Here is a 22,885-nt window from a genome sequence, read left to right as displayed (position 1 = left end):
GTGAAAGATGAGGGTCTAAATAGCCATGGAAAAATAATGCCATGACATGAGGTGGGGTCCGTACCCTGCCATTCGATCTTGAAAGTCATTTTTTTAGTTTTTCGTAAATAACTCGCAAACGGTGGCCCACAGCAAATAAATATGTTAAACAGAAAATATCTACATAAAATTTCCTACAAGAAAGGTTATGTACGTTTTTTCGATAGGATCAATATATACATGGATAATTTAGTAAGAAAGTTTTTTTTAATCGATTACATGCTCCGTTTTTCGTTAATACCTCGTAAACGGTGGCCCACAGCAAAAAAATATGTTAAACAGAAAATATCTACATACAATTTCCTATAAGAAAGGTTATATAACTTTTTTCGCTAGGATCAATTTTTTAGTTGGAAAGTATTTTTAAATAGATATTTGAGCCGTTTTTTGTTGATAACTCAAAAACGGTGGCTCACAGCCAAAAATAATGTTAGACAGAATTAATCTACATAATATTTTCTACAAGAAAGGTTCTATAAGATTTTTCGCTAGGATCAATATTTTAGTTGGAAAGTATTTTTAAATAGATTTCATGGGCAGTTTTTTGTTAATAACTCGAAATCGGTGGCTCACAGCCAAAAATAATGTTATACAGAATTAATCTAAATAATATTTCCTACAAGAAAGGTTCTATAACATTTTTCGCTAGAATCAATATTTTAGTTGGAAAGTATTTTTGAATAGATTTCATGGGCCGTTTTTTGTTAATAACTCGAAATCGGTGGCTCACAGCCAAAACTAATGTTTCACAGAATTAATCTTCATAATATTTCCTACAAGAAAGGTTCTTTAATATTTTTCGCTAGGATCAATATTTTAGTTGGAAAGTATTTTTCCAACTTCCCGGACCGCCGGCGAGTCCATCAGGGACGCTCCGGGCCTTAGGCCCTACGCGGAGCTCGGCCTTCGGCCTTCGCTCGGCTCCGAAGCTCTACCGTTGGGCCTTCGGCCCGCCGGTTACGCTTGTTTAAGACACTTTTGTAAGGAAATTGTATGGGAGCACTTTATGCCCGCAGTGAAATTACTTTGATTTGGCCCGGGTGGGAGCCTAAAGGTGAGCCCCGTTCCTGCGGCCCTCCGCGGGGTCGGCCTTCGGCCTCCCACCCCGAAGCTCGCCCTTCGGGCTCGCGAAAATACTTGAAAAAATTATTTTGCCATAACGGCGGCCATCTTGGATTTTCGAAAAAATTTTTTTGACATTTGTATTTTAGGGGCCCATACCTCTCCGCATGCAAAATTTCAGCGCGCTCGGACCAACTTGAAAAAAAAGTCGGCCATTTTGAATTTTTTTGATGCAACTTTTTTCTACTCGGGCTCCTGTATGACACTTGATCGAGCACCCCCCGTCTATCTCTTACGGTTTAAAAGTTGCCATACAAATAAGTGGAATTTTTTTTCTCATTTGTAGCATTTTTCAAAATTTTTTTATATCATTCTAATCTAGACCCTAGAGAGATTCTATGACCAAAATTTGAGCACTCTAGGATAAACTTGAAAAATCGACAAAAAACATTTTTTGACCCAAGAGTCGCAGACCAGATTCCATATTTTTCCCACACGTCTCCCCGCTCCCTCTATACAAAGACACTTCGACCGTCGAAATCGGTTTAGCCGTTCTCCAGATATAGGGAGAGGTTAGAAATCAGTGGGGTTGCAGCTATATATAAGACCGTATGCCTGTTTGCCACCCACGGGATCAAGATTTGTTAAGTCGCAGTATACAGCATTTCTCGGAACTATCTAGCTACTTACAAAAGCAAGGAGCGCCGGACGATCGAACGCAAGTCCGTTGTCTACGACCTACGAGCGCTCGGCGCAGACTGAGCGGGCCCGTATCAACACAGTGTATTTTATTCGAATTTTAGGTGCTTTAAAAAAATGTCTGTCGACAGAAAGGTATGTCCTATATGTATAATTTTTTTCTTATATGTCAACAAGAAGTTCTAGTTTAGGATAATATTATTTAAGAGTTACAATAAGTTCTAGTTTAGGATAATATTATTTAAGAGTTACTTCGCGTAGCTCTTTATGTCTCGGTAGCGTGGGTTCCGAGACGGAGTCGCCTGGTGATTTGTATTTAAACTAACCGCTACGACAACGTCTGCACCGGCCGGCTCTGCTCGTATTGATGCTAGTATGCTTAGTGAAACCGAGTTATTAAATTTAGTTCACCAGAATATTCAAGGCTTTGCCAGCAAGGAACTCGAAATAGATTTGTTTTTACAGTCCTCGAATATTGACATTCTCTGTATAACCGAGCACTGGCTTAAAGGGCATGAATTTATGTTTAGTTACAATAATCATAGTATAGTTAGTTATTTCTTCAGAAGATCCTGCATTCGCGGCGGGTCATTGATAATGGTTAAACATAGTATAAAAAGTAAAGAGCGTAGAGACATTGTTGACTTGTCTGTAGAACGCGTTATAGAACTTTCTTGTGTCGAGTTGGAACGATTTATTGTTGTATGCGTGTACAGGCCCCCATCGGCGGACTATAATGTATTTGAATCGGTTATAGATGAAGTCCTTAGTCGTGTTTTTAGAAGTCAGAAAACTATAGTTGTATGTGGCGATTTTAATATTAATTTGCTAGAAAATTCGCCTTTGTGTGGAAGGTTACTAAATACCTTTAAATCTTTTAATTTAGTAAATTTATTTTGTGAACCAACTAGAATCACGGCAACCAGTGCAACATGTATAGACAACATCTTCAGTAACGATATTGCGATTAGTAAATCTGTAATAAACACCTTGAGTTCTGACCACTGTGGACTAAAAGCCTCTTTTGGCGGGAAGATAGAGGATATTCCACAAGACACTGTGTGCAGACTGATTTCCGAAAGGCGCTTACAGTCATTCAATCGTAATATTAGGAACAACTTACCTTTTCTTTCATGTAACCGAGAGAACCCTGACTGTCTGAGTTCTGAGTTGTTTAACTGTATAAAAAAGGAATTTGATGCCTGCTTCATCCCCAAGAAGATGCAGGGCAAGGTCAAGGTTAAATTTAGCGACTGGGCTACGCCGGATATTCACGATAAGAGACGCCGGCTCTATGATTTGTATGATCTGCGAACAACTGATAAAAGGCCGGAATTTATAGAGTACGTAAAGAATTTCTCGAAATCTTTTAAAAGGATGTGTGTCGCCGCTAAAGCTGATTATTTATCCAAAAAGATCTTAAATTCCAGCGATAAAGTTAAAACTACATGGCAAGTGATCAGCAGTGAAACAGGAAAGCGTAAAATAAAAGAACGGCACTACAACCTACGAGTTGCTGATACTTTAGTAAGTTCCGACCGTGAAGTGGCAGATCACTTCGAGCGATTTTTCTCGAATATACCGGCAGAGACAACAAAGTCTCTTAACTCATCGCCAATTGTCGCTGAAGAAATGCTGCAAGCTAATGTAGAAGAATGTTCAGAAATATTCACATTTTCTTATGTTACTCCGACCATAGTTATTAAAACGTTCAGATCTTTAAATTTAAAGAAAACTGAAGATCTATGGGGCTTGTCAGTTAAAGTATTACACTCAATAGTAGAATCAATCGCACCCTATTTAGCTGAGATTTTCAACAGATGTATTGAAACTGGCATTTTTCCTGATATTATGAAACACAGCAAAATTATCCCGCTGTTTAAATCAGGAACGAAATCAGACCCGACCAACTTTAGACCTATTTCAATATTACCAGCGCTAAGTAAGGTCTTTGAGAAGCTTATTCTTAATCAACTGTTGTCTCACTTTAACAGAAATAAATTGCTTGACAATAATCAATTTGGTTTTACCAGAGGTCGTTCAACTACTGATGCCGGTGTGGTACTTCTAAAACACATCTTTGACGCCTGGGAAAGAGCTCAAGATGCTGTTGGAATTTTCTGTGATCTATCAAAGGCCTTTGATTGCGTTGATCACGAGAATTTAAAGAGAAAATTGAGCCACTATGGGGTTAAAGCTGCTGCCCTTGACCTTGTTTCATCGTACCTTTCCGACAGAACTCAGCGAGTTGTTATCAATGGGACTCAATCAGCAGGTTCACCGGTAGCACTTGGAGTGCCTCAAGGTTCAATTCTCGGTCCCTTCCTGTTCTTAGTATACATTAATGATCTACCGAAACTAGTGCAAGATAAACATGATATAGTGTTATTTGCTGACGACACTTCTCTTATATTCAAAGTTGACAGAAAGGAAAGCAGCTTCGATAACATCAACGATGCACTGTCTAGCATAACAGACTGGTTTACGGCGAATAACTTACTTCTAAACGCCAAGAAAACCAAGTGCATCAGATTTGCGCTTCCGAACGTTAAGCAGGTAAATAACAGTAAGATCCAAATGAAAGGTGAAACGCTGGAATTTGAAGATCGAACGGTTTTCCTTGGAGTCACTTTGGATTCAAAACTGCAATGGCATGCACATATAGCCACTTTAGCTGGCAAACTTAGTTCTGCAGCTTACGCAGTAAGGCGAATCAGACAACTAACAAACGTAGAGACGGCCAGGCTGGTATACTTTAGCTACTTCCACAGTGTTATGTCATATGGGATCCTGTTATGGGGAAAAGCTGCAGACATTCAGGCTATTTTTGTGCTGCAAAAACGAGCAGTCCGTTCAATCTACGGATTGGGCGGTCGAGCATCTTTAAGAGAAAAATTCAAAGAGGTGAACATTCTTACCGTTGCCTCTCAATACATATACGAAAATATTATGTATGTTCGGAAAAATATCCACGAATTCAAGCTTAACAGTGACATCCATAACTATAACACAAGGAACAAACATAAACTTGCTGTGACCGCCCACCGTCTCCGTAAGGTTGGTACGTCTTTCGTCGGGAACTGTACACGTTTTTATAACAAAGTACCAACCGATATAGTGGATTTGCCATTTGACAAATTTAAGGCACGCATTAAGCGTTTGTTGTTATGTAAGGCGTACTACACTGTGAAGGATTTTATAGATGATAGGGATGCCTTTAAGGTGGTTGCTTGTCAATAGATGAATGAAGTCGTATATATTTTTTTCATTTTCTCTGCATTGTGTAATTAAGCATACTAGTGTTCAATTGACGTACGAGAACATATTCTCGTCTGATTATATTGTTTTTATTTAAGTTTAGTTGTGGACACTTGGAGACCTTATACATCTCCAAGATTATGTGTTTAATGTTTAATGTTTATCTTACTTTAATTTTATTGTATAAATCTATATTTCCTTCCTTTGTAACATACGAGCACAGAATATAGTGTCTTACAGCTATGTTTTATTATTTGAATATTTAATTTAGCCTGGCAGCTTGAACATGTCATGCACACTTAAAAGTCTTTGCTTCGGTGGCGTCGTTGATCGGGTCGCCACCTTCCCGAATAAAGGTTGAGGGAGGCGATGGCTGAGATACGCGTCATACTCGTGAACGGGTGCCGTCTGTGAAGACCGGTCTGTTTAAGCTTACTGGGGCTGTTATAACTTAGTAACTTTAATTCTAATTTTTATTAAATTAGGACACTTTGTTCGGTTGTCGTTTGTTTCCTTTCTTTTAGTGAATATTTTAAATATATGATTTTGACTCATGGAGACCATATACATCTCTAAGGAGAATTAGATTAAGTAGATATACATTTTATTTTTAGTTGTGACATTTAGAGTCATTTGCACCTCTAAAGTAATTTTAGACTTTTTTTTTTTTTTTTTTGTATTTGTACTTTTTATATTAAAATTTAGTGTAGTTCTTGGTTGTAATTCGACATTTAGAGACCTTCTACATCTCTAATTAATTGTATAGAGTTAACTTTAGTTAGAACTTAGAATTAGTATATAATAGTATCAATTGTAATTTCAACTCAATTTTAAATATTTTTTTAAATACCTATGTACATGTGACGTGTAAAAGTGCCCCTGTGGCCTATTTGCTGAATAAATTATTTTGATTTTTTTTTTTTTTTTAAATGCAGGAATCCCAGGAAAAATACATAATGTAAACCTCTTTTTATCGAAAAAATGGGAAAGATACGGAAGGTTATTTATTAAATCCACCATTTCAAATAAATCTTAAAATGTCAAACTATGATTACCTCGTACAGCACGGGGAGCATGGTCGCGCGATAGACGATAAAATAGCAGGCCGTCCCTATCGCACTATTTGTAAGTGCGATATCCGGACGGCCTGATATTTTATCGTCTATCGCGCGACCATGCTTCCCGTGCTGGATATAACAAATAGGATCGTGATCATTTATTACCCCAAATAACATATTTAACAGCATAATCACGATTCTAAACGAGTGATCCCACTACGAAATTTGAAAACGTCTACCGAAAAAACTGATTTGTTTTAAGTATAAAAAGACATATTTTAAAATATTATATTATGATTAACTAGCTTAAGATATGTTCTTTTAGGAACATTATCAGTTTTTTAATAATCACTTAAGTATAGTTTCTTTATAGTTTTGAATGAAAAATGTTACATTTTGCAAAAAACGCTCTTCTTTAGGAATAAGGCCTCTTAACCTTGGTTGATTCCGTTTCGCGCTACTTAGATAGAGGGATGCAGGTGGACGTGCTGTACTTTGATTTAAAAAAAGCCTTTGATCGCGTAGATAACGACGTACTCTTAAGCAAATTATGCAGCATTGGTTTCTCGCCTAAACTGTTTTGCCTTTTTGCTAGTTATCTACGTGATAGACGGCAATATGTGCAGCACGGATGCTATGTGTCGAGTGCCTACCCCACCCGTTCCGGGGTCAGTCAGGGCTCTATTCTGGGTCCTCTGCTCTTTGGTGTTATGGTCAATGATCTGGCCTTGGTGCCTAAGCATGCGCAATGCCTACTCTATGCTGACGACCTGAAACTAATTTACAGGGTCCAGGAAGATTCTGACTTACAATCTTTACAAAGTGATATTGATCGGGTTTATGAATTGAGTCTTGTAAACAAACTTCTGAAACTTCAGTTCAATGTTGACAACTGTGCGGTTATTACTTTTTGTAAAGCGCGTAGTCCCCTGTGTAGGCAGTATCTCCTGGGGTGGAAACCCATCGCCCGTGTCACATTGATACGGGACTTGGGGGTTGTTTTAGATTCCCACCTTAACTTTCATGAGCACATGACAATGCTTGCTGCAGACTGTTATCGCAGGCTTGGGTTTGTTGTCCGCAACGCCAAAGAATTTGACAATCCCAGGGACATAAAGCTTCTTTATACTGCCCTCATGAGAAGTAAGCTTGAGACAGCCTCAGCCGTTTGGAATCCCCGTGAAGCGCCCTACATCCTGCTGCTCGAAAAGGTCCAAAAAAACATTTTTGCGTTTCTTTTATAAAAAATGTACGGGTATTACCGATTCTTGTACCCAACAAAATTCCTTTTGGGGACGTTGGGTTTCTTCTCGTTAGAAGTTAGGCGTAATGTCGTGCTGATGTCTGTTGCATGTGGTATTTTGAAGGGGGAGTCAGATTGCCCGGTTTTAGTATCCCAGCTGGTCCGTCTATTTGTTCCCTCTGTGACGAAATATGCTTTTCGTGATGCCTACATTCACGAAAAGCATATAACCCCTACTGGCGGTGCCGGCCGCTCGAACCGTGTTTTGCCGCAAGTAACCGCTAGTTCGTGCACTGCAAATAGTGAATGAGTTTTTAGACGTGGCACCTAATGTTGATATTCTTGCGAGCAGATGGGCGTTTATACGTGACGAATGCATGAGGTTTTGTGTGGGATTGGATGCTAGGCCTTCATCTGTTATTTATTAGTTATGTTATGGTATGTAATGTTTTGATTTTGCTGTTTATTTAATATTTAATTTTGTGTTACTTGTTGTAATGTTTATTTAAAATTCACGGTGCTTTAGTTTTGTATACTGTCATACTGTGTAATTTTCTTTGTGTAAATAAATAAATAAATCTATTTAAATATAATAATATTTTTTAACGTTATCATTATCAATTTTAGGATCAATAGATCCTAGCGAAAAAACGTACAAAACTTTTATTGTAGCAAATTTTATGTTTGTTATTCCCGTTGAAGATTGATTTAGCTGTGGACCACCGTTTTCGAGTTATTTGCAAAAAACGGCTCGTGTAATCTATTTAAAATACTGTCCTACTAAAATATTGCTCCTAACGAAAAATCATACATAACGTTTCTTGTAGCAAATATTATATAGATTATTTCTGTTTAATATTATTTCTGGTAATGGGGCACCGTTTTTGATGTTATTAACAAAAAGCGGCCCATGTAATCTATTTCAAAATACTTTCCAACTAAAATATTGATCCTAGCGAAAAAACGTATAGAACCTTTCTTATAGGAAATTTTATGTAGATTTTATTCTCGTGAACATTTTAATTTTTATTTAGCCGTTTACGAGGTATTTACAAAAAACAGCCCATGAAATCTATTTAAAAATATTTTCCAACTAAAATATTGATCCTAGCGAAAAATCTTATAGAATCTTTCTTGTAGGAAATATTATGACGATTAATTCTGTATACCATTATTTTTGCTGTGAGCCACCGTTTTTGAGTTATCAACAAAAAGCGGCCCATTTAAAAATACTTTCCAACTAAAATATTGATTCTAGCGAAAAAACGTATAGAACCTTTCTTGTAGGAAATCTTATGTAGATTTTTTTCTCGTGGACATTTTATTTAGCTGTAGGCCACCGTTTACGAGGTATTTACAAAAAACGGCCCATGAAATCTATTTAAAAATACTTCCCAAGTAAAATATTGATCCTAGCGAAAAATATTATAGAACCTTTCTTGTAGGAAATATTATGAAGATTAATTCTGTGTAACATTAGTTTTGGCTGTGAGCCACCGATTTCGAGTTATTAACAAAAAACGGCCCATGAAATCTATTTAAAAATAATTTCCAACTAAAATATTGATTCTAGCGAAAAATGTTATAGAACCCTTCTTGTAGAAAATATTATTTAGATTAATTTTGTGTAACATTAGTTTTGGCTGTGAGCCACCGATTTCGAGTTATTAACAAAAAACGGCCCATGTAATCTATTTAAAAATACTTTCCAACTAAAATATTGATTCTAGCGAAAAATGTTATAGAACCTTTCTTGTGGGAAATATTATGTAGATTAATTCTGTTTAACATTATTTTTGGCTGTGAGCCACCGAATTCGAGTTATTAAAAAAAAACTGCCCATGAAATGTATTTAAAAATACTTTCCAACTAAAATATTGATTCTAGCGAAAAAACGTATAGAACCTTTCTTGTAGGAAATATTATGTAAATTAATTCTGTCTAACATTATTTTTGGCTGTGAGCCACCGTTTTTGAGTTATCAACAAAAAACGGCCCAAATATCTATTTAAAAATACTTTCCAACTAAAAAATTGATCCTAGCGAAAAAAGTTATATAACCTTTCTTATAGGAAATTTTATGTAGATATTTTCTGTTTAACATAATTTTTTGCTGTGGGCCACCGTTTACGAGGTATTAACGAAAAACGGAGCATGTAATCGATTAAAAAAAACTTTCTTACTAAATTATCCATGTATATATTGATCCTATCGAAAAAACGTACATAACCTTTCTTGTAGGAAATTTTATGTAGATATTTTCTGTTTAACATATTTTTTTGCTGTGGGCCACCGTTTACGAGTTATTTACGAAAAACTAAAAAATTGACTTTCAAGATCGAATGGCAGGGTACGGACCCCACCTCATGTCATGGCATTATTTTTCCATGGCTATTTAGACCCTCATCTTTCACTGGTAAAAATGACAGACTGCCTCAAGAACCTTTTTTGGATTTTTTTTTTTACCACTTTGTACCGTTCTGGCACGGTGAAGGACCCGGCCAAATGATCTGGCATAAATACTATGCGACTTCTGAGGAACTCTATTTTCACTTTTTAATAATTCCAGGTTGCCTCAAACACCTTTTTTGGGCCTCAAAAAATTAAATCTTTAAAAATTCATAGCTCGATAAAGCCCCGCTCCCCAGCTGCCAGACTTGCAGACCTGATGTTGGCTATGATCAGAGAAGCATCTGAGCACCTTTCCAGGTTGCCTCAAGGACCTACTCCAAAATCCTGCCAGCTCTTGGACCATAATGCCATCTGTACATGGCGACCCTGCCAGGATCGAGGCGAACCTGGAATCTTCTGATCCGCAGTGTTTCTCTAATGCCAATAATGCCATCCGTACATGGGTGTCGTAGAAGACGACTGTTGGATATGGGTTCCAGTGTAGAACTGCAGACTGGGCGATGGGCTAGCAACAGCATCTCATGATGACACCCTAGGGTAGAAAGGGGGTGGCTAAATTTTCAACCCGTCACCACATGGCATAAAAATTAAAATTTTGAAAAACCCCCGACTGCGACTTAGTAGACCGATTTTCATGAAACATGGCTAAGAACACTCCCGACTAACTCAGCTTCCAGACAAAAAAAAACTAAATCTAAATCGGTTCATCCGTTCGGGAGCTACGATGCCACAGACAGACACACACACACAGACAGACAGACAGATAGACGAACAGATAGACACGTCAAACTTATAAATCCCGTCGTTTTTGCGTCGGGGGTTAAAAACATCCAATGATTAAATAAAAGCGATGCGTGCCGACGGCGCACGCACCTAAAGTTTTTGCCGATGGAACGACATCGTTCCTCTCGGCAGAAGAGAGTGACACCGTCGCGTGCGCAGTCGACGCCCCCGCGTTTCACCGCCCGCACACCACGCGTGACCAGCGGTGCACATTTGAGATGCACTTCGCCATTACTCACTAAGGAATATCAAAGAGGTTCAAGTATTATAGAGAGTTACTGTCGAAGTAAAACATGTAATCACAGTGCATAGACTGCCATCTCTTGACACAGGCTTGAAACTTTTGAACCTCGATTTTTAAAATGGGCCCATAAGTTTTAAAATGTCAAAATATTAATATTAGCGCCATCTAGCTGAGCGTACCCCAAAGGTGTAATGCCATCTAGGCCACCGTTCCTTTTTCTGTATGGTACTGAGGTACGTTTTTTTCTTAGACTTTATCTGTCTATACGGAGTTATATATGTCATTTGTAATATCCTTTATTTAGTTGCTAAGGTAAAAGTACCAGTGTTCGACACGCTAATGCCCAAATTATTAAATACTAGCTTTTTCCCGCGGCTTCGTAAGCGTTAGAAAAAGACAAAAAGTAAGTAGCCTATGTCACTCTCTATCCCTTCAATTATCTTCACTTCAAAAATGACGTCAGTTCGCTCCGTTTTGCCGTGAAAGACGGACAAACAAACAGACACACACACTTTCCCATTTATAATATTAGTATGGATTAGTAGGTTTAACTAAATTTGTAAATGGCTGTTTGTTTTCTAAATAAACTAAAAAAAAACTTGCCGGGAATCAATCAAAAGGGAGGGAAACTTTGTCAGACACACTCAGCTTTTGCATTTGTCACCCGAGCGTGCCCGAGCCCTGCCGTGCATTTTTGACGTTTTAGTTTACGTTAGCGTTACTCGATAGCGTAAACATCACTGAAAATGTATGTAATTATTCGTTCTTGTAAGTAATCGATTAGGGGCTGGTCATTTTCAATTGCATACATACCTACCTACGTAAGTAAGTAAGTAAGTAAGTAAGTAAGTAATTTATTTGCATAAAATAGTGTACAGTAAGATGGTCAAAAGGTACAATTTCGTTCAACTATTTTGCCTATAAAAGGCGTGCAAATATGACTTGACTTATCTAGGAAACATACATATAGTATCAATTAATCTATATAGCTTTACAATTAACATGCATATCATACATTTAACTACGTTACTAATTATAATATTTAAATTAGAATAGTAAGAATATCCTAAATATTCGTATTCTAAAATATTAAAAACTCTTGATTAAGTAGAAGCTCTAAATTATTTTTGAAAAACTTAGGTTTTCAGTTTACCCAGACCAAAGACATATGTAACTTCGTATAGACGGATAAAGTCTAAGAAAAAAACGTACCTCAAAGCTATAGAGAAAAAGGTACGGTGACGGCGCTAATATTGATATTTGACATTTTAACGCATATGAAGTTAACAATATGGGCCAAATTGTCAAAACTGAGGTTCAAAAGTTTTAAGCCTGTGTCGAGAGATGGCAGTCTACGCACTGTGATTACACATTTTACTTTGACAGTAACTCTCTATAATACTCGATCCTCTTTGACCCAGACCCTTAAAAAGGCAACAGGAACGAAAATGCAAAAATGGAAAGGAGTCCTTACAATTTGGGAATTTTAGTTAAATATACTCGTGTTACTGACTCAGTCTCCGTTATTGTTTATTTGGATTGATATCCTGTCGGTGAAGGAAATGGCCAGTTTTCTGGAGAGACAATCGGCCGCTAATCGTGAGAACCGCCATGTCCGGCTCTGGCCCATTCATTTTCATTTACTCATATTGACTCATATATTACTTCGTAAGGACGGGGCCTACAGCCAGACTAGCCACCAATAATGGTGTCTGTAACACCAGGGGGCCGATTTTTGAGTCTCACGGCGTTCGAATTCAGAAAATTGTCATTGAAAATAATAGGCAATTCACCGTTTTCAACCGGTATTTTAGTGACAGGGAGACTCAAAAATCGGCCCCCAGGGGCCCATTTCTCAAAACTGAAAGTTACAAGTTACAAGCGGAAGTCTCTTTCCAACATGTTATATTAGACATTGTCAACCACTTGTAAATTGTAACTTGTAGCTTCGAGAATTGCCCCAGTGTGCACGAAAGTGAGCCAAGCGTGCAGTCTATGTGATCAATCGCAAACGTGGTGCGAACTCAAAGATTTTGCAGCGTTCCACGAAGGCGCCTGGATGCCCTGGAAGGAAGGAGAATTAGTAGTCGATACGTACACCTTTATTCCCAAACGGGTTATGCAGATCACATGAAACTGTATTAAATTAAATAATCTTGGCAGTTAAGGGGTTGAATGAAAACGAAATTGTGTTACAGTGACAGAGGGTTGCCAGCCCATCGCCCCACACCACAATCTAACCTATATCCCACAGTCGACTTCTACGATACCCACGAGGAAAAGGGATGGTGAAGTTCTCACCACACAGGACCTCGTTTTATCGATATTATATGAATTGCTGTATCCTTACTCACAATGTCTTTATTTAGTCGTAGTTTTTCTCATTTGCCGTGATGCCATTGCGGATGTGCTTCTTGCCGAGTAATTACCGCGTTTGTCCATTAACCGCGACATATCAAACCGGTATCGGAATAATGCAATTAATTGGAGACTTGTGGACTCTGACTGAATATCAATCGTCATAATTTTATAATGAAAATATTTTAATAATATAGCTCCTCCTCATAGACATGACCATTTGCCAACAAGTTCGGCGGAACAAGGGGGCCATCTCGGCCGCTTGGATTGACTATAAGAAGGCCTATGATTCGGTGCCTCATTCATGGCTGAGAAGGGTATTGGAGCTGTATAAACTTGATGCAGCTTTAATATCCTTCCTGGCTGCATGTATGAGGCAGTGGACCACAGTCCTTCGTCAATCAGGAGGCAGGGATGACCCCACTGGCCCGCAGGACTTCATAAGGATTGAGCGAGGAATATTCCAGGGTGACAGTCTGAGTCCATTATGGTTTTGCCTAGCTCTGAATCCCCTCAGCACCCTGCTGAAGGATTCAGGGCTAGGTTGCCGGCTTCGGAGAGAGGGTGAAGTCATCTCTCACCTTCTGTACATGGACGATCTCAAACTATTTGCACCGAACACCCAAGACCTGATGGTGCTATTGAAAACCACAGAAGTTTTCAGTACCGCCATCAGAATGGAGTTTGGTGTCGATAAGTGTGCGGTTATGCATGTACAGCGGGGGAGGTTGTAAATTCAGAAAATTTACAACTTTCTGAGACGATGTCGTTCAGATCTATCTCTGAATCAGAAACCTATAAGTACCTTGGTATGTCACAGTCGTTGGGTATTGAGGATGTTGGCATTAGACGGTCGGTGAAGGAGCGCTTTTTCAGTCGGCTCACAAAAGTCCTTAACAGTCTTTTGTCAGGAGGCAATAAAGTGCGCGCCTTTAACGCCTGGGTAATGCCTCTACTCACATACTCCTTTGGCATACTAAGGTGGACCCAGACCGAGCTGGACGCCCTGGATCGGAGGGTCCGGTCACTGCTTACCACACACCGTATGTTACACCCGCGCTCGTCTGTTATGAGATTGTACATCCCACGGAAGTGCGGAGGTCGAGGCTTCCTAAACGCCAAAAATCTCCACAACCGTGAGGTGTACAATCTCAGGAATTACTTCCGTAACAACGAGTGTGGGATGCATCGTGATGTGGTGGCAGTAGACGGAAACCTCACGCCGCTCTCCTTGGCGAAAGAGAACTGGCGCAAACCTGTGGTACTAAGTACTGCGGACCGCAAGGCGGTATGGGAGAGCAAGCAGCTACACGGGCGGTTCTACAAGGCCCTCACGGGACCCGATGTAGATCTGCTCGCATCGGTGAACTGGTTACGATTCGGGGACCTCTTCGGAGAAACCGAGGGTTTTGCCTGTGCAATTGCGGACGAAGTTATGATGACGAACAACTACCGGAAATATATCCTGAAGGACGGTACGGTCGACATTTGTCGGGCATGCCGCCGTCCCGGAGAGTCACTCAGGCATATCATTTCCGGTTGTTCTCATCTAGCTAACGGCGAGTACTTGCACAGACATAATCTCGTAGCCAGGATTATTCACCAGCAACTTGCTCTTCAATACGGCCTTGTGGACCGCGAAGTACCGTATTACAAGTACTTACCTGCGCCAGTTCTCGAAAATGGTCGTGCCACGCTCTATTGGGATCGATCTATTATCACTGACAGGACTATTGTAGCCAATAAGCCTGACATTGTGATAATAGATCGACTGCAACGCCGGGCAGTGCTCGTTGACATCACCATCCCCCATGATGAGAATCTCGTGAAAGCCGAGAAGGACAAGTCCAGTAAGTACCTAGACTTGGCTCACGAGATAACCGCCATGTGGGATGTTGATTCAACGATCATTGTCCCTATAGTCGTTTCAGCGAACGGTCTCATAGCGAAGAGTCTCGACCAACATCTTAAGAGACTCTCGCTAGGTGGCTGGATCAAGGGCCAGATGCAGAAGGCGGTGATCTTGGACACGGCGCGTATAGTCCGACGGTTCCTCTCTCTGCGGCCCTAACCACCGGCAGCTTGGGCCCTGCCCCGCTGCTGGCGGCACCCTAGGTTAGGTTTTTTATAATGTGTTTATATATTTTGTATTGTTTTGTATGTGGTTTTGTATTTTACTTTTATAATCATATTATAAAAATCCTAGCCTAAGAATTAAAATGAATAAAGGAAATAATCAAGTTTATTTATGTTTTTCACCAAACTAATAACATACATTTTATTCACAAAAATGTAAAGTACCTACCTAAATTTACCGACCTATATTTATACAAATTTTAACTCGAACAACCTGGCTGGTAGAATTGACGAGAAAATGATGCTTTTGAACCACAACAGATTTCATGGACTTGATTCAGGTAATTTGAAGTTTTACAGTTAGTTCCTTGTTTAGGTGTAGTGATTTTTTTTTACATTCGTGCCTAAAAGCCCTCGCAACGCTCAAGATTTTAATTTCTCGATCCACTCGCTACGCTCTAGTATTGTTATCATGTATGCTTGACTTGGAACTAAGTAATTATTATAGGAGATAGCACTAACCCTTTTAGATAATACTGTTAGCTTTTATATTTTCCGTATTTCTTTGGTCCGTCTTTATTCTGTATAGAACCTGGGTTTGATTTGTAACACCTTAATCATAATCTCATTGGCCATAAAATTGTATGATTGATCAAGCATACCAACTTAACAATAATGATAGTTCGTGTAAAGCCGCCATTTTGGCGGGAAAGGCATTCATATGTTATCTGTGGCTAAGTTCTTTTTTTTAGCTCTGTCATAATATTAAAAAATAGACATGACACTGGCAAATCATTAGGAAGCCAATAAAAAAAAAAATAAAAAATTATCGTAAGCGAGGAAGCTCGGTTGTAAAACAATTATCGTTTTTATAATTAAAACCTGTGAGAAGACCAACGAGTTTGTATTGTGAACAACACCTGAGATCCCCAGCACGAGGCCCAAGAGGTGGGCTTACAATACTAATCGTATTCTAATCAGATTATGATATCAGTAACCATGAAATTAATCGCGAAAATATTATTCTTCTGTACAAAATGAAAAGAATGAAAAGTTCTAAGATCAATAGGTGTAACAAAAGAACAAGCGAATATTATTGAAGATGAAGGATGGAAAAGTGTTAATAAATAATAACCTACAAATAAAAAATAATATATTTAAGCGATAAGGGCGCCTGTTGCTACCTATATATTTAATGTATGCTATTTTTAATCTGTTATCCTCGTGGTGCAATAAATAATATTTACTTACTTTAGTGACGTTACGTACTTAGTGATGATTTCTGTACCTTGTCACTTTAACGTCGTGTTTGAAATGTCATACGAAATTGTCAAACGATAAAAAGCGACAAGGTACAGAAATCATCACTTATTTATGCCGGTGACTGATGGTGGATGAACAATAAATTAAAGTTCCAAGGGGATGTCTAATAGGCCATACAGGATGGAAATGTAAACGCAAACGTAAGTTTACTTTAAACGTTCCTAAATACCTATTGCCTACGGTCAGCGCGATACATAATTACCTACTCATGAAATAAATCTATGGAAACTTTGACCACTAACGCTTTAAATGGTTGCTATGTATTGTAAATTCATTATACGTGATATAGGGAACAAGGGTGCAAAGTGCATGGCGAATTTATCAATGAATTCATTCATAATTTCTCCGTTCACTTTTGCAGCTGATAGTACATTTCCATACTAGGTACTTAAATAGGTACTTACCCTTAATCCTAATTTAGATTTTTTTTATACCACGCCGGTGGCAAACAGGCAAACGGTCCGCCTAATGGAAAACGGTTACCGTAACCTATGGACGCCTGCAACTCAAGGAGGGTCACATGCGTGTTGCCGACCCATTAGAAACTTACAGTAGATGTAGTAGATGTACACTCTACGTTTCCATAGTAGGGCATTTTCAGAATTTGGGACCCCCCAATTTCAGTTTTGTGACGATAATTAAGCATGAAATTGCAATAAAAATATTGTTTTTGTGTTAATTACATAAACTTTAAGCGATAATCTACATTCAGAATGTAAAAAAAAGTAAATTTTTGTCAGATTTTATGCTTAATTGTCGTCACAAAACTGGCAGCGAGTTACGCTAATTGGGTGGACCCAAATAGTACTGAAAATGTCCAGTAATACTCCCAATTAACAAGGTGTTGCCAAGCCAGCAGAGAAAAGCTGAGACCTTGTCAGTAGCCTTGCTCGTGGAAAGCGAGTGACGACACGGAAGCGCCATGCATTGTTTTACTGAGGAGGGGAGGGGCGAGGTAACCGGCCGATGACTTGTGCGTTGACTGCAATGCAACACTTGACTGATCGATGATTGACACGACTGTATAAGAACATTTACATGGTGCGAGAACTTGTATGCGATGCTTGTGGAGTTACCACGCCGCAGTAGCAGCAGTAGGTAGTCCGCATTATGACAAATCGCATGAGATATTGAGTCCTAATAGATCGCCTAGGTATGGAGATTAGAGGTAAGGAGCGAAAGCTATAAGTATAAGAAGTGCACATATAAAAGAAAAGATAGGTGGCGCTTCAATCGCAGGTACATAAGGGTTTGACAATCTCTTAGCCTTCTCGGTAGTGACCCCGCCTACTGAGCAAGAGGTCCCGGGTTCAAATCCTGATGAGAGCTTTTTTATTTTTTTCTACTATATTTTTTCCTGATTTTTTTCTTAATATCCAAAAATATTTTGTTTTGTTACAACTTTTCGAAATTTCATTCGCAAGACTTACAACATTGACCTAAGAATCCTAAGATGGGGCAAATAATGTAAAAGGGCTTAAGTTGACATTTGTATAAATAAGTGCCTAGGCATGTCACTGTCATTCATAAGTGAGACACAGAAAAACATATCATCTTCTCACTCTCACATATGAAATTCTTTATCTGTGCAATGAACTAATAGGGTGGCGCCATCTGACCTTTGAGTGTGGCCTCCTGCCGCCTCCTCATTAAAAGAAAGAGTACATAACAATATATCTGAATTTTATACGGAGACGTCAGAGGCGGGTTAAGAATTTGACCAACCCATTTCCTCCCGTGGATATCGTAGAAGTCGACTATGGGATACCTATGTATAATATGGGTTCAATTGTTGTGCGGGCGGTGGCGTAACCTGTTACTGCAGTATCACAATTACGTTTATTTTTAACTCCATAATTGCTAAGAGTCACACTGAAAATTGAGTACCTAATTTCATATGCTATGTTTACCTCTTTCGGGAAAAGGGCTGCTTGCGTGAGTTATATATATCTAGGTAGTCCATCTAAAAGCGATTTTGAAACCCTATAATAAGGGATTTAGGGACAATCGCGTTGTCGCGTCAAGTATAGAGGGTTATTTTGGAGCATTTGGCTTCCTACCATTATCTATCATTGATACCGGCGAGTGTACTTGTAACTACTTAAGATAATGTCGCATACGTGTTTCCGCCAGGGAAGTCGACTGTTAAAGTCAAGGACATCACAAAACTCAAAATAATATTGTAATTATGAAAATGTCGACATACCTGAGTACTTACACAAGTACACGTTTTTTTTATTTAGCAAAGTATAGATTCTATCCTTGGTATATTAGATAGACACACTCGTACCTAGTCCGTAGCAATTATAGCAAAAAACTTATACCGCGGCATACAATTGTACTAGCCGCCAATTTCTACATCACTGTCACAGACGACCGGTCTGGCGCAGTCGGTAGTGACCCTGCCTGCTACACCGCGGTCCCAGGTTCGAATCCCGGTAAGGGCATTTATTTGTATTATATTTTATAATTATATTATACATATATATATCGTTGTCTGAGTACCCACAACACAAGCCTTCTTGAGCTTACCGTGGGCCTCAGTCAATTTGTGTAAGAATGTCCTATAATATTTATTTATTTATTCTTGACGTGAATGAGAAGGCACACTCAAAGGTTATGACAGATGGCGCCACCCTATTAGTCCATTGCACAGATAAAGAATTTCATACGTGAGAGTGAGAAGAAAATATATTTTTCTGTCTCTCATATATGACGACAGTATGCCTAGGCACTTGCACAGGCGCCGCCTGGCGGGATAAAATATCAGTGTATCTCCTCATTGTTTAAACATGGAAACAACTTTAAATGTTATAAAATTTTTTTAGTTACATTTTAATTTATTTCTTCTACTTTATGTCGCCCTGCACTAACTAGTAACAAAGTAGTAACTAGTAGCTCAACGAGGGTGCGGTGTGCTAATGACGGGAGGACTTACGGAACTAACTTGCTCCGTTTATTGTCCTTTGAGTCGTCGGCAACCCGAACCCTCCTTAGAACTTGTACACTCCTTTTTACTGTGTACTTAACACAGCAAAAGGGAATGTACAAGTTTCTAATGGGGTGGCAACGCGCATGTGACACTGTTTGAGTTGCAGGCGTCCATAGGTTACGGTGACCGCTTTACATCAGGCGGGCCGTATACTTGTTTGCCACCGATGTAGTATAAAAAAAAAAAAAGTAAGTGCTAAAGATTCTGAACACAATTGAACCCCTTGAAATAATTACCCTATTATAACGAACAATATTTTAACTCGGCCTTTTTTCAGAATAGATGATAGAGAGAAATCAATATTATAGGGACATTCTCACACAAATTGTTTAATGCTGTTATTCTTTACAACGACACATTTTTCAATAAATGTTTGCCAACAAACAAAATCGACCGTTCGGCCGGACATGGTGTTATGTTCCGTGCTATATTTTGTAAATACAATAAACAATTCACAACATGCTTTGAGCTAAACACTTAAAACGGGATAAATTAATACTTAATCATTTAACCTAACCATGTATAAAGAGTTTTATAAAGTACCTACCTACTCGTAGCGCTTTAGAAATAGGATATAAATTATTTAATTTTCGGAAGATGAAAAGTTTAAATTCAATTATGACTTGTATGTAAGTTAACAGCCTCTCATTAAGTTAATCCAATTTCATAAAAAAAGAACTAAAGATATTTTGCCACAAAATATTGGAACAACATACCACCGCCTGATACAAAAATCTGATTTAATCTTGTCTTTTAAAAATCTGTTCAGTACACAAAATGCTGGAACAACATACCTCCGCCTATACGAAAATCCCACTCAATTATGTCTTAAAAGTAAAATAACGTAATTATAAATCTGATCAATAAGTACATCACTATTAAAAGTTTATGAAATTATCCTTATTCCGGCACTCTGTTAGTATGTACCATATTCACCTGAACCATGGCTGTAACCCTATCGTGTTCCAACCGGCAGCGGTGTGGAGTTACCTGCAGCTATTCCCGTGTCGTGTAACCTCAGTGACCGCAGCGAAACAAAAACAAATCAAGAGAACTGCAGCTATTCCGCCAGAAAATGCTGGAACAACATACCGCCGCCTAAACAAAATTCCCATTCAATTCTATCTTTTAAAGTGATACAATTATGTATAATTATAAATCTGCTCAATGAGTACATCACTATTAAAAGTTTATGTAGGTAATTGCCCTTATTCCGGCACTCTGCTTGTACCATATTCAGCTGAACCGTGGCTGTAACCCTATCGTATTCCAACCAGCAGCGGTGTGGTGTTACCTGCAGCTATTCCCGTGTCGTGTAGCCTCAGTGACCGCAGCGAAACAAAAACAAATCCAGAGAATGTCCTCAATCGTACGTGCGTGTCCTGCCTCCCGCAGGGCTGCCACTATCCATACTAATATTATACGAGTAAAATGGGAAAGTGTGTGTGTCTGTTTGTTTGTCCGTCCTTCACGGCAAAACGGAGCAACGAATTGTCGTGATTTTGTAAGTGGAGATAGTTGAAGGGATGGAGAGTGACATAGGCTTTTTATCTCTACTTTTTATCTATTTCTAACGCGACCAAAGCCGCGGGCAAAAGCTAGTTTTTAATAAAACAATTCAATATTTCTTTACTTACAGAAAACATGTTTTTTTCCACATTACGTGTCAGGTCGAAACGTCATACGCTTCACGTTAGAAAAGGAGATTCGTAACTATCGATTCGTTTCAAATTTCCTCTTTTTCGCAGATGTATCGTAATGTACTAAGGGTGCAAGATTGTTAATTGTTTAACCGCTCGTGATAATCTTCGATTTGAGCAAGTGAACAATTCTAATATTGAACCACGAGCATGGCTAGTGATTCAAAAAGTGGAATTTTGAGCACCGAGAAGAAGTTTTGAAGGAAAATTTGAGGATAAATTTTGCCACCGATAGCACATTTTTTCTTACGATCTACCTACGAAATATAGATAATATTGAGATTAAATATTGCCTCGTCATTTAGTACGTAGACCAGTCGGCGTATCATGCTTCTAATTTTATCACTTATCCGCGAGGATAAGACATCTGTCACTCTCACACTGACCTACTTGCTAAAGCGTGACGGATGAAAGCATATCTTATCCACGTGGATAAAGATCCACGTGGATAAGTGATAAAATTGGAAGCATGATACGCCGGCTGATAGGTACATACCTATCTAGAATCTAAAAACGCAGATTAGATATGTAAACAGGTAATGTATCGGTAAAGCCGACCTTATTGATGCGGTTAGCGGCTTATTTACCTGACGTTCGGGGATTGCCCGCCCTGATTATCTTAGATTAATAAGGAAACCTATTTTGCTTTCCGGAAAGTTAATGATAGCTGTAATTAATATAATATTTAGAAATTACTCAGCAATTTTTCCACGCGGAAAACCTAATAGCAAATAAAGTTTATGGGTACCTAATTGTGAACATCAGGCAACGCCGCTATTAGGTAGAATTTTCCTTGAGTCGGACAATGCTAATCGAACCCTGCAAATTTTGGAACCAAGCAGAAAAAAAGCATAATGAAAGCACGATCAGTTGTATATTTTATATATATGTAGAAAACGTTCATAACTCGGGAACAAAATAATTTTTAATAACTCCAAAACTGAATATGGTTTGATCTCGGATCTCGGTAGCTCCTGCTTCAAAGATGTGCCGCAACGATTCGAACCCAGGACCGCGGCTTAGCAGACCGGTCAGGGACAGCATAAGGTAACTGTCCCATATTACGGGAACTTAAGACGTTTCCTACTTTGAGTGAGGATTGTAAAAAAAATGTGAAGTTTCTAGTCGTGTTAATTATTTTATTTTAAGGATAAGTCTTCTACGATGGATTTAAGACACTATTTTGCATCGTAACTTTTAATTTATAGAAATTACCGTTGTTTTACTTAACCCTTAGTTTGCCCATTATTCCGGGATACAATTTTGGTATGGCTTCAATTCCGGGAGTCGTTGTACGTAATTACGGGATACCTTTAAAGTCCACGTTGTTGAAGCATAATGTAAAAAAACGAATTAAAAATATTGTTTACATAAATATATAAATGCACATATCGTTTTGATAGATGCTTATACAGAGTGTATTTTTTATAATTGGCAATGTTTTGATGGGTTGGGGTGGGATGGGAAATATGATATTTTACGGTATAACTATTGTATGATATAATGACAGGGTGTTATAAGTTTTACTGTCTGTCTAAGGCATCGCTTTCGAATGGATGAACTAAATTAGTCGATTAGTTTTTTTCGTTTGAAAGCTGAATTAGTCGAGAGTGTTCTTAGCCATGTTTGATGAAAAAC

Source organism: Leguminivora glycinivorella, chromosome 8, assembly GCF_023078275.1.
Source record: "Leguminivora glycinivorella isolate SPB_JAAS2020 chromosome 8, LegGlyc_1.1, whole genome shotgun sequence".
NCBI lineage: Eukaryota > Metazoa > Arthropoda > Insecta > Lepidoptera > Tortricidae > Leguminivora > Leguminivora glycinivorella.
Note: the sequence above shows the minus strand (reverse complement) of the source record.